The sequence below is a fragment of the Canis aureus genome, chromosome 2 (genome assembly GCF_053574225.1).
Source record: "Canis aureus isolate CA01 chromosome 2, VMU_Caureus_v.1.0, whole genome shotgun sequence".
In the NCBI taxonomy this organism is placed as follows: Eukaryota; Metazoa; Chordata; class Mammalia; order Carnivora; family Canidae; genus Canis; species Canis aureus.
In genome coordinates this window covers 26,095,665-26,108,118 of record NC_135612.1, presented here as the reverse complement: position 1 = coordinate 26,108,118, position 12,454 = coordinate 26,095,665, and the positions used below count along the sequence as shown (strand labels likewise).

General features: G+C 34.9%; 1 protein-coding gene and 1 long non-coding RNA gene across 12 annotated transcripts in view; both read right to left on the bottom strand.

Moving 5' to 3' along the window:
• Positions 1–12,454, bottom strand: part of SSBP2 (single stranded DNA binding protein 2) — a 308,559-nt gene that overhangs the window by 145,798 nt on the left and 150,307 nt on the right. The window lies entirely within an intron of this gene.
• LOC144294629 (uncharacterized) lies at positions 92–4,374 on the bottom strand. Its single transcript, XR_013361994.1, has 2 exons — positions 2,596–4,374; positions 92–301 (listed from the first exon to the last, which is right to left on the bottom strand). It is a non-coding gene; the product is annotated as an uncharacterized LOC144294629 (long non-coding RNA).

Here is a 12,454-nt window from a genome sequence, read left to right as displayed (position 1 = left end):
AACTCAATAATAAAATTAAAAGACTAGAATCCCTAATCATAAACACAGATATGCCTGAAATTATAAAACATAGACTCACTATTACCATGGATTTAGTTAGTTAGCATTTGTTTATTTTGTTTTATTTATTTATTCATGAAAGACAGAGAGAGGCAGAGACATAGGCAGAGGGAGAAGCAGGCTCTTTGCAAGGAGCCCGATGCAAGACTTGATCCCAGGAACCTGGGATCACAACCTGGGTCAAAGGGAGACGTACAGCAAATGCGCCACCCAGGCATCCCAGTTAGTTGCCATTTGTAATCTGTAATATAAAGCACTGGTTCAGTTTGTGGTATCTAGAGTTAGACAGCCTTAGGTTCAAAACCATTTTGCCAAAATTATGCACTTTTGCTCTTTAAATTTCAGTTTCTTCATACGTAATAATGAGAATAATAATAGTACTTGTTTTATAGTAAGTACTATAAAGGTTAAATGAAATAAAGCATGAAAACTATACCTAGCACAGAAGTGCTCAGGAAGGTACTAGCTATCATTATCACATTCATCATCATTATTAAAACACATTCTTCAGAGAGTTGCACTTCCAGATTAACAAACTAGGTATTCTCACCTAGTTTGTTGTCTTTGGTAAGACCAATCTTACCAAAAGTATGCCTTAAAGAGTCAGATAGGGTATATAAAAAATATATTTTTAAGGCGCCAGAGGCTACTGAGGTAGTAAACATGTCATGATTAGGAAAGGAAGTCAACACAGAGAGGCACTTGAGGGCAATTTTGTTCTCAAGGCTTTTGTCAATGTCAAAAGCATGGTTGAGAGGCTGAAAAGAAGAGCAGAGTTCTTAATAAATGTATAGTGCTGGGGCATGAAAATTAACGTTCAGAGCCTACCAAGGAGAATTCAAAGTTTGATATGGGTTGGGACTTCAAAGGTTATGCCCTTATAGCAAGTATAAATCTAGATATATACCATCACTCACAAGAGATAAAGCCATTTGAAATCATTTCACTCTATTACTTGGTTTACAATGATCTGGCTGCTAGTGCTCCTAGACTTGCTGCCTGAAACAAGCAAAAATTAATCTTTTTTTGGAATATCACTGAGATTCTCAAGTTATCTCTATTATTTTTCATATACAGCATATGGGACACAATAAAAAATATCCAGGTACATGAGAAGACAATAACACCAAGTATCCGGAGGCCAAGAAAAACAAACAGAAATCTGATCAACTCAGAGAATTCAGAGAACAGGATTTCCTAGGTGAGCTTAAAAACTATTTTGTTTAATACCACCAATAAACTAAAAAACAATATTGAGAATGTCAGCAAAAAGGAGAAATAAAAATATCTCAGCAGAAATTCCAGAACTAAAAAATACAATCACTGAAATTAAGAATGTAGTGGATGGACTTAAAAGCAAACCATGCGCAACTGAAAAAAAATTAGTGAACCATAAGCGAGGTGAGAAGAAAATATCCAAACTAAAAAATATGGAAGAGAGAAAAGAGTAAAAGTGATATATAGGATATGATAAAATATCCAGCATACAGGAATCTGGAGCCTCAGAATGATAGGATTAAAAAAATAGACGCAAAAGCAATACAGTTGCTGAAAAAATTCCAAAACTGAGTAAAGACATTAAATCTTAGATTTAAAAAACACTACAGAGGCACCTGGGTGGCTCAGTCAGTTAAGTGTCTGCTTTCAGCTCAGGTCATGATCCCCAGGGGCCTGTGATCTAAATAAATAAAATCTTCAAACAAACAAACAAACAAAGAAAAGAAAATGTGGGTATTTAAAAAAAATAAATAAACTCCAAACAGGGTAAATACAAACAAAACCGTACCCAAGCACGTAATAGTAAAAACTGCGGAAAACAAAAGCAAAAAATCTTAAAAGCAGCTAGAAATAAAACAAAACAAGGTACAAATATACTGACTGACTGCAGAAATCTCAAGAGAAACAATGAAAGCCAGACTATTCTACAATGGTATCTCTAACACAATGAAAGAAAACTGTCAACCTAGAAACCTACACCTAGCAAGAATTCTCTTCAAAAGAAAAGGTGAAATAGACATTTTTAAATAAACAAAAACTCAAAATATGTCACCAGTAGATCCACAAAAAGTATGATATATTAAGTAGTGTATTCTTTAGCAGAGAGAAAACGCTTTAAGAAGAAAACTCAGAGGGGCGCCTGGGGGTCAGTTAGTTTAGCATCTGTCTTCGGCTCAGGTCATGATCTCAAGATCCTGGGATGGAGCCCAGCATCAGGCACCCTGCTCAGTGGGGAGCCTGCTTCTTCCTCTCCCTCTGCCTACTGTTCCCCCTGCTGTGCTCTCTCAGGGCTCTCTCTGTCTCTCTCACTGTCAAATAAAGTCTTTAAAAAGAAGAAGAAGAAAACTCAGAGATGCAGTAAGAAATGTTTTCTGTTTAAACAGTTGTAATAAATGATGCCTCCTGGAGTTTAAATACACAACAATTAAATTACACAACAATAGCATTGGAGTTGGGGGGAGGGGTTGATAAATGTATTAAGGTGAAAAATTCTTTCACAACCCTGGAAGTTGTAACAATACTACTTCATGAGGGCACCTGGGTTGCTCAGTTGGTAAATTGTCTGTCTGGCACAGGTCAGATCCTGAGGTCCTGAGACTGAGTCCTGTGATGGGCTCCCTGCTCAGTCTGCTTCTCCTTCTCCCTCTGCTGTTCCTCCTTCTCATGGTCTCTCCTTCTTTCAAATAAATCAACAAAATCTTTAAAAAGAAATTCTATGTTATATCATACTTTAACAAATCTTAGGTAGATAGTATAGACTTTTGGGTAACCACACACAAAAAGGTAAAGACTTAAACATAACAAGGTGGTGATGGGAGGTAGGAGTAGAGATGCCGTAAGAAAAAATAATCAAACTGAAATAAAACAAGCAATAAAAGAACAAGTAACAAAATGGGAACATGAATAAAAAATAGTAAAATGGTAGATTTAAACAAAAATTATCAAAGTCTATTTTTTAATGATACAACTACAGTTGACCTTTGAACAACTCAGGTTTGAAATGCATGGATCCATTTATATACAGATTTTTCACAGTACCTAATCACGTACCTGAGGTACGTAAATGTATTTCCGCTTCCTTATGATTTTCTAATAACATTTCCTTTTCTCTACCTTTATTGTAGTAATAGAATATATATACAAATACAAAATTTGTGTTAATTTACTATTTATGTCATTGGTAAGGGTTCTTACTGATAGACTATTAGTCTTAACTATTAGTAGTCAAGTATTTGGAGGATCAAGTTACATGAAGATTTTCAATTGTGGGGGAGAGGGTTATTCAAGGGTCAACTTACATGCAAATAGCAAGAAACAACCTTTAAATATGAAATTTGAAAGTACAAAGAAAAAAGATATATAGATGTCAACAAAAGAAACTGGTTTAATACCAGGCAAAGTAGAGTTTGAGGCAAAATATAATAGCTAGATTTGGGACAGTGTTCTATAAAAGTGAAAGGAGAGGGGTGCCTGGGTGGCACAGTCAGTTAAGAGCCTGACTCTCGGTTTTGGCTCAGGTGGTGTGATCTCAGGATTGTGAAATCCAGCCCCAGGACAGGCTTCATGCTCAGTGGGGAGTCTGCTATTGATTCTCTCTCCCTTTCCCTCTCCTTTTGCCCCTCCTGCTCATGCTCATTCTCTCTAAGATAAAAAAATAAATCTTTAAGAAAAAGTGATAGTGATAAGATATTGGTAAAAGGGGAATTTGTACAAGGATTCTACTTCTTTGTATTCTTGGCATTTCAACGCACATACCACATACCTTTAACATTAGACCTGAGACACTAGAGATGCTTTAGTTCAATTATCCATATGGAAATAAAAAAAGAGGAAATAAGATTTTCTTCTTCATAAAAAGAAAAAAGGATGCCCAGATTTACATTATATCACTCATTAGTGGAGAGTTTTGTTCATATTAGCATTTAGACTCTCCAATACCACGTTGCATGGTTTCTGTTTCCTTTTACTTCTTGTTAGGTTTCTTTCAAGTCTATCCTCCTTCCTTCCTTTCCTCTCTCTTTCCCTTCCTTTCTTCCTTCTTTCTTTCCTTCCCTCTTCCCCTCTTTTCCTCTCCCTTCCCTTCCCTTCTCTTCTCTTTTCTTTTTTGGGGTCATTTGTAATTAAAGAATAATTATCAGTTTCTGCTGCTCTCTAAAACTTAAAACTTCTCACTCATTCTTTTTTCTGGACTACTTTTATACTCAAGTAAAATATTTCAAGTTAATTCCCTAGAATATCAACAAGTATAGTATATAACTCACACATAGCACTTAGTATATGTTAGGCTCTATTCTATATATCTATTAACTCATTAAATCCCCATAATCAGTATTTTTGATAAGTATTATTATTATTTCTATTCTATCAATATATACAATAAAGCATAAAGGAACTCAGCAACAAGATCACACATACAAAGAGAGACTAGGACTGGAACCTAGGCTTCAGAGTCTGGGCTTTTTAACTAACTAAAAGAAATTCTTCTCTGGGATTTACCAAAAACCACATGTCTGACCTTGGCAAGACACTTAACATTTCTTCATCTCCCTCTCAATACAAAGAAATGAGGAATTTAACAAATACTATCTAAAGTTTTTTTTAATTTTTAAAAAATTGATTTTTAATAGCAAAGTTTTATTATGTAATTATACCCTCAACCCTAGATAAATTAAATGAACACCAGGCCTCTCCAGATAGTTAGAAGCAGTTATTGTTTTTGGCTTCAATATATTTCTAACAGTCATTTCTAGTTTTCCCTCCAAATCCCTTCCTCTCTTACAAAATTATAGAAATTTTCAATTGAACACATGTTCACAGTAGCTTAAGACGATATTTCCCATGTGCACCTGGGTGCCTCAGTTAGTTAAGTGTCTGCCTTGGGCTGAGGTCATGATCCCAAGGTCCTGGGATTGAGTTCCATGTCAGGCTCCCTGCTCTCCCCTACTCCCCTCTCATATTCACTCTCTCAAATAAATAAAATCTTAAAAAAAAAAAAACCACAAACTACATTTCTCAGCCTCTCCTATAGCTAGAGATGGCATATGGCTAAGTTCTGGCCAATAAGATCTGAATATTGTTGATATGTACAACTTCTAGGTCATTCCTTTCAACAAAAAGGGTATGCCCTCTCCTAGCCCTTCTTTCCTCTTTCTAGCTGACTGGAATACAAGTAAAACTGACCATTAGATAAAGACTGTGTTGAAGCTGGCACAAGAAAGGAGAAGTCTGATTTTCTGATATTTGATGGGCCCTTAACCCAGCCCAGACATGAGTGAAAAATAAACTTCTATCTTATGGGGTCGGGAGAGTCTCTCAAGTTCAGTCACTGACCGACCACAAATTTTACTTAGTTCAGAACTAGAAAGTACATTATCATAAATTGGATTATAGCTATAATTAGGGAATATGTTTCTATCCCCCCTCTTAACTTCAAAATAAACATAATAAATATAATGCAAATAAAAAAGCTACAAAAATTTGAAATACCATTAAACTCCCTTATAATATAAAGTCATGATACATTTAATATTAAAGTACATATATGTTCTGCACATTGATTATACAAGGCTTATATGTAAACATAAAAACACATGTATCACTATTATATATGGCATATCATAAATAAGACCTATGATTAACATGTCAGCTACAATGTGGCTAACCATTTAATTAATATGGTTAATTAATAAGTTTGCTTATCCTCTTGAAACTTAATTAAAGTGGGTTTTTCTTGTTTCTCTATTTTTATAAAATGAGATTCCATTTGTTTTCTTAAAAATCAGGCCAGGAAAGCTTAAACTATAAACTTCTCTTAAATACTTCCCTGAATGCAGTCATTTTATTGACTAGACAGCTGTATTTTGGAAAAGCACCCTGAATTTCTTCTTTACTACCCTTTAGTTTGGCATTTGATGACAAACTTGATGTGCTATGGATAATTAATTCAGGAAACTAACCAGAATTCTAAGTGAAATTACATTAAATCTAAATAGTTGAGTCCACCTGGATTCATGTGTTTCTAATGAACACCTGAAGGAGGTTTTAAAAAAATTCTTCTCAAAATTAACTAAGAGAAACCAAAACAACTCTAGAATTGTCAAATCTCCAAGTTGTGATTTAGTCACCAATCACAAAACTCTACACACTAAACTGAAAAGCAAAGAGGCAAAGTCTTAGACCTGGCCGTATCTGATTCCTTTCTGAGCCGTGCACTATGGGTTCCACTCTCGTCTAGATGTCTGGATGCACACTGACTTTAAGAACTCCTCACCTCAAACTTTTTTTTCCATTTATATGAATCCACTTTGAAATGTATTAATTTTTTCTGCTTTTGCTGTAAGTCTGGAAGTTCTCCTATCTTGCGTCTATCTCTGATTCTTGGCATTTGTGCAGGAGAAATGCCTGTCTCCGCTGAGCAAGGAGAAACATCACTCTCCAATTGGAGCTACATTAATCAGTAAGGTGTTCGGTTTCCCAATGATATACTACCATGCTAAACTAATCTGAGCTCTCTTCTTACGCTGCTTAACGTTGTATATTTTCATTGACTCACTGGCCCTGAGGAGACTCTTTTCTTAACATAAAACATTTATACTGATAAATAGTTATCAAATCAGACGATATGTCATATGCCCTTCAAGTGAAAAATTTCTCAACATTCAGAGATTACTGAAAAGTTGCAGATTATTTAGAGAGAAAATACAATATGATTTCCTCAAAATAATAATGAAAACCCTATGCCATTATGTGGCTCTGAAATTACACCCTAACAGTGGCCATCAGTGACTAGGTTACAGACAAAGAATTGAGAAGAGACTTAAAATATCCAATAATGGCTTGCAAAGAAAAAAAAAGTATAAGAACAAAATTAGAAGGAGGGGAAAGTCATTTGTCTTGAAAATCCAATAAAACTGATTGATATTTTACCATATAAAAATTACAATTTCCACATAACTGAGCCAAAAAGTTTAATAGTAGCCCCCACATAAATTATGTCCACCTCTTTTGCCTCATGTTGAGATGAACTTTCAAATGTAATACAATAACTTAGTAAAAATAGTAGGATATTAGTTATAAAAGCAATAGCAGAGGTAGCAGCTAACATTATTAAATGCTTACTATATACCAGATTGTGTTAAAACATTATATGAATCAATCATATTTTTAAAAAAAATTTTTGCAATGTAATCAAACTACAGTATCACTTTAGTTTCACGTGTACAACATGATTCAACAACTCTATGGATTACCTATGCTAGTCACAATAAGCACAGTCATCATTGTTAAATTACCTATTAGATATCAGATATATACTAGCAGCCCCATTTAACAAAGAAAAAGACTTAGAGCATTTAAGAAACATGTCCAAAATCGACAGTTTGTAAATGATTCAAATGGGATTTAATCCCACGTAGACAGACCAAGAGTATACTTACAAACTTTTCAAAACTATAGTAAGAGCATGTCATAATTTTATAATTACTCAAATTTTCCCATATTCAGCAATTACATTTGTGTAGACTAAATAACAGGTAAAAAAAAAAACACATTACTACTTCCAAATATCAAAGGCTGCTTGAACTACAGAGCCATAGGAGTCCCACACACACTGACATCCTTCTGTGAAGCAATCTTGTCATTGTTCTTGCTTGCCATTCCAACATCCCAAAGAAATTCAGTGCTTGGCATTACAAAAACCAACTGGCTCTTTATGTTAATTAGAAAATAAATTTTACTTATAAAGAGATGCTATATGATTGAATTTAAATTGTTTCTAGATTTTTTTTAAAGATTTTATTTTATTTATTCATGAAAGACACAGAGAGAGAGAGAGAGAGGCAGAGACACAGGCAGAGGGAGAAGCAGATTCCACACAGGGAGCCCGATGTGGGACTCGATCCCGGGACTCCAGGATCACGCCCTGCGCCAAAGGCAGGCGCTAAACCACTGAGCCACCCAGGGATCCCCTGATTCTAGATTTTTTAAAGTAGTCTCTACACCCAATCACAACCCTAAGATCATCTTGGGGCTTGATCTTCCAAACTAAGCCAGCCAGGCGCCCAAGAGATTTTTTTTTTAAAGGTATGGAGATGTAATAAGAACAAAGGAAAGAGCCAAAGATAAAAAGTACTAAAGGTGTAGAAAGTAAAATAAATAAATAAATAAATAAATAAATAAATAAATAAATAAAAAGAAAGAAAGAAAGAAAGAAAGAAAGAAAGAAAGAAAGAAAGAAAGAAAGAAAGGTGTAGAAAGTGAGATGCCTGGCTGGCTCATTTGAAAGAATCTGGGACCCTTGATATCGGGGTTGTGAGTTCAAGCCCTACACAGGGTGTAAAGATTACTAAAATATCAATCAATAAACAAACTTTTTTAAAAAAGTGTGATAGGACAGCCCAGGTGGCTCAACGGTTTAGTGCCTGCCTTCAGCCCAGGGTGTGACCCTGAAGTCTGGGGATCAAGTCCCACTTCAGGCTCCCTGCATGGAGCCTGCTTCTCCCTCTGCCTGTGTTTGTGTCTCTCTGTGTCTCTCATGAGTAAATAAGTAAAATCTCAAAAAAAAAAAAAAAAAAAGAAAGGTGTGATAAGCAATTTAAAGAATGCAAAAGGGGCTATGTAAAAACCGGAAAAAGAAAAGCAGAATATTTAAGAATGGGAAAGATTAAAAAAAGTAAATTACAAAAGTAAACTTCCAATTTACAAAGGTAACTTATACAAGTGAAAGTAAATCATAAAACATACTGATAGCAAAAATGAGAAAAGAGAAAAATCTGTGTCTATGACCATTCTTTTCTTGTAAACATCTGCTTACTATAGATATCATTAATTTTTTTTTTTTGTAGACTTCTATTCTTTGGTAGCTATTCAGACAGTGCTTACTGTTTTGTAGATCAGGAAAACACTAACAAGATACCCTACTACTCTACTCACATTATCTCTGTTAACATTTTTTTTTTTCTTTTTGAAGTACATAAACTAAAATTCAAGAGTCTAAATGGTTATATGAAATATTAAAAGTATTTTATCTTTATTTTATCTTACATGTATTTTATTAATATGCTATTAATCACTTCATATAGCTCTTCTGAACACTAGAAAGCATACTTTCTTTCAAAGTTAAATATATTACTTACAACTGACAGAAGCTCTTTCCAATCTACAATATCTTTGGTATAATAAAACCACAATAAAAAAGAATGATGCTTATTTGAAATTTGCTAAGAGAGTAGAACTTATAAGTTCTCATGACAAGAAAAGATATTCTAACTATATATGGTGACAGATGTTAACTACTCATAGTGGTGATTAAAACACAGTATATACAAATATCAAATCATTACACTGTACACCTAAAACTAATAATGTGAAATGTTAATTATACCTCAATCTTAAAAAAATGTTTTTCTGTTTGGTCCTTTTTGCAGGCTAACACTCCTTTACATGGATACCTCCCCATTCATTCTAAAATCTGGAATTTATTACTTATGAACAAACTTAAGAACAACACTTTAAACATAAGTATTTAATACAAACCCAAATTCAACCAAGAGGATACCTTATTTCACAGAATTAAAAATGTGTGATGATACTACAGCTTACTTAAAAACATCATTGATATTCCTTCTAATGCAGATGAAAATTTGATTATAAGTAAAATCTGCCTTTGTAAGACTATTCACAAACCCACTGATTCACAACTGGATAAACATTTATAAATTAACTTCTGAATGGTTGTAAATATGTCCAAGGAACCCAAGTGGAAACAGACATAAAACACAACTCACTTTGGAAAAAACAAAAACAAAAACAAAAACAAAAAAACAAACCAACTTCATGTTTTATACATGTTTGAGAATAGCTATCCAAAAAAAAAAAAAAAAAAGTCATCCATTATGTCAAACTAGTTACCCAAAAAGCTTGAAAGCCTTCTTAAGTTATACAGAATTTTTATAGCTCAAAATCGAAACAGTAATGATCTTCCTATCATTGTAATTTGGTTCTAGACATAACTTCAGTTTTTAAAAGTTGAGGGGAATTTTTAATATATTGAAGAGCTACTGCATAATAAAAATGGAACTTATTTAAGTCATCAGCTATGTAAATTGTCAATTGATTGCTATTAAAAAATAAAGCAAGGGGTGCCTGGGTGGCTCAGTAGGTTAAGTATCTGCCTGTTGATTTCAGATCAAGTCAGGATCTCAGGGTCTTGGGCCTGAAGCCTGCTTAGTGCTCTACGCTGGGCATAGAGCCTGCTTAAGATTCTCTCTCTTCCTCTCCCTCTGCCCCTCCCCACTCTGCTGGTACATGCATGCACTCTCTAAAAAAATTAAAATTTAAAATGCATTTATTTATTTATTTTACTTTTATTTTTTAATTTTTATTTTATTTTATTTATGATAGTCACACACACAGAGAGAGAGAGAGAGAGAGAGAGAGAGGCAGAGACACAGGCAGAGGGAGAAGCAGGCTCCATGCACCGGAAGCCCGACGTGGGATTCGATCCCAGGTCTCCAGGATCACACCCTGGGCCAAAGGCAGGTGCTAAACCGCTGTGCCACCCAGGGATCCCTATTTTACTTTTAAAAAAGATTTTATGTATTTATTCATGAGAAACACAAAGAAAGAGGCGGAGACATAGGTAGAGGAAGAAGCAGGCCCCTTGCGGGGAGTGCAAGGCAGGACTCGATCCCAGGACCCCAGGATCACACTCTGAGCCAATGACAAATGCTCAACCACTGAGCCACCCAGGCATCCCAAATTAAGCACTTCTTTTTGATGTAAATTTACCAGGAAAGAAAGCGAAAAGTTGACATTAATTGGAAGATATTTTAATAATATGTAACTGGCTAAGGATTAAGAGCTGTGTTATGGACACATACAGGGAAAATAAGGATAGCTAGCTTCCAGAACATTTCTTAAAGAGCTGTAGAAGTCACAGCCACCCTTACTATCTGAGATCCCATACCACATTTAATTAAATATTTAGAAATGCACCTATAAAATTTAAAATTTAAAAATAAAAAGAACTCTGGTCATTAAGGGCACTGTTACCTGAGAACACTCAAGGAACAGACTCTAGGGATGCCTGGGTGGCTCAGCGATTGAGCATCTGCCTTTGGCTCAGGGCATGATCCTGGAGACCTGGGATAGAGTCCCACATCGGGCTCCCTGCATGGAGCCTGCTTCTCTCCCTCTGCCTATGTCTCTGCCTCGCTTTCTTTCTTTCTCTCTCTCTCTCTGTTTCTCACGAATAAATAAATAAATCTTAAAAAAAAAAAAAGGAATAGACTCTAGAATGTGTCAGGTAAAAATTAACTTCTAATAACTTAAAATCATAGTACCTTAGAAAAAAAACAACTTGTACTTTTCCCATGCATGATCCACTCAGTCTGGCCAGGAGGAAGAAGATACAAAGAAGCAGTCAAGCACCAGGGATCCAGTGATTGAGTCCCATGTCAGTTCCCTGCATGGAGCCTGTTTCTCCCTCTGCCTCCCTCTCTCTCTCTCTCTCTCTTTGTATCTCTCATGAATAAATAAATAAAATCTTAAAAAAAAGCAATAGTCAAGCAGTAACACTAATAAACTAGATTGAACTTCTTGCCATCACTTCTTGGCAAGGGATAGACCCCAAGGTTATGCTACCTTTTCTGATACTGCTTCTCTCTGCTGTCATACTCTCCTATGCGTATTTCCCAATGGAAAATGGGCCTATCAATCAACTTTAATGAAATAAATCTGCTCTCCATTCTAAAATATATAAATAATCTTTAGAAAAAAATCTGTCAGCACAAAGTAAATTAGAAGCTGAAGGAATTAAAAATATTTATACATGTTTATACTTGTGTGTGTGTGCTATACTTTAATAAAAATTCATTTTTTACTTTAAAGATGAGGAAGTGAGCCCCAGACAGGTTCATTAACACACTGCTTATGTTACATGGTCACATGGCACAGAAATGGTAGAACCTGGATATAAACCTGCATCTATCCATCTGTCTGACTCCAAAGACACTGGCGGCATTTGGTAATGATACTATACTGTCTTCCACTCAAATTAAGTACATCAATAAGGCTTGAATAACCAGTCAGGCCTATATACTAGGCATTGTGCTAGGTACCAGAAGTTTATGACTATAGAGTGGTAATAAATTATGCCAATAATTAAAATTTATTTTTGTTCATAACCATTGCTATATATGCATAAGTAAAAGGTAAGTTCTATATAGAAGTATATCCTCTGAGGTAATCAAATAAGGCCTTATGAAGAAAATTATGTCTAGGAAAGGAGTTCAAAGGATGAATTAAGTTTAACAGGTAGAGAGAGGAGTTGGCCATTAGAAAATATCAGGGAAACATTTCTAAAGCCACATGACTGAGAAAGGGCTGGATTTTTAAA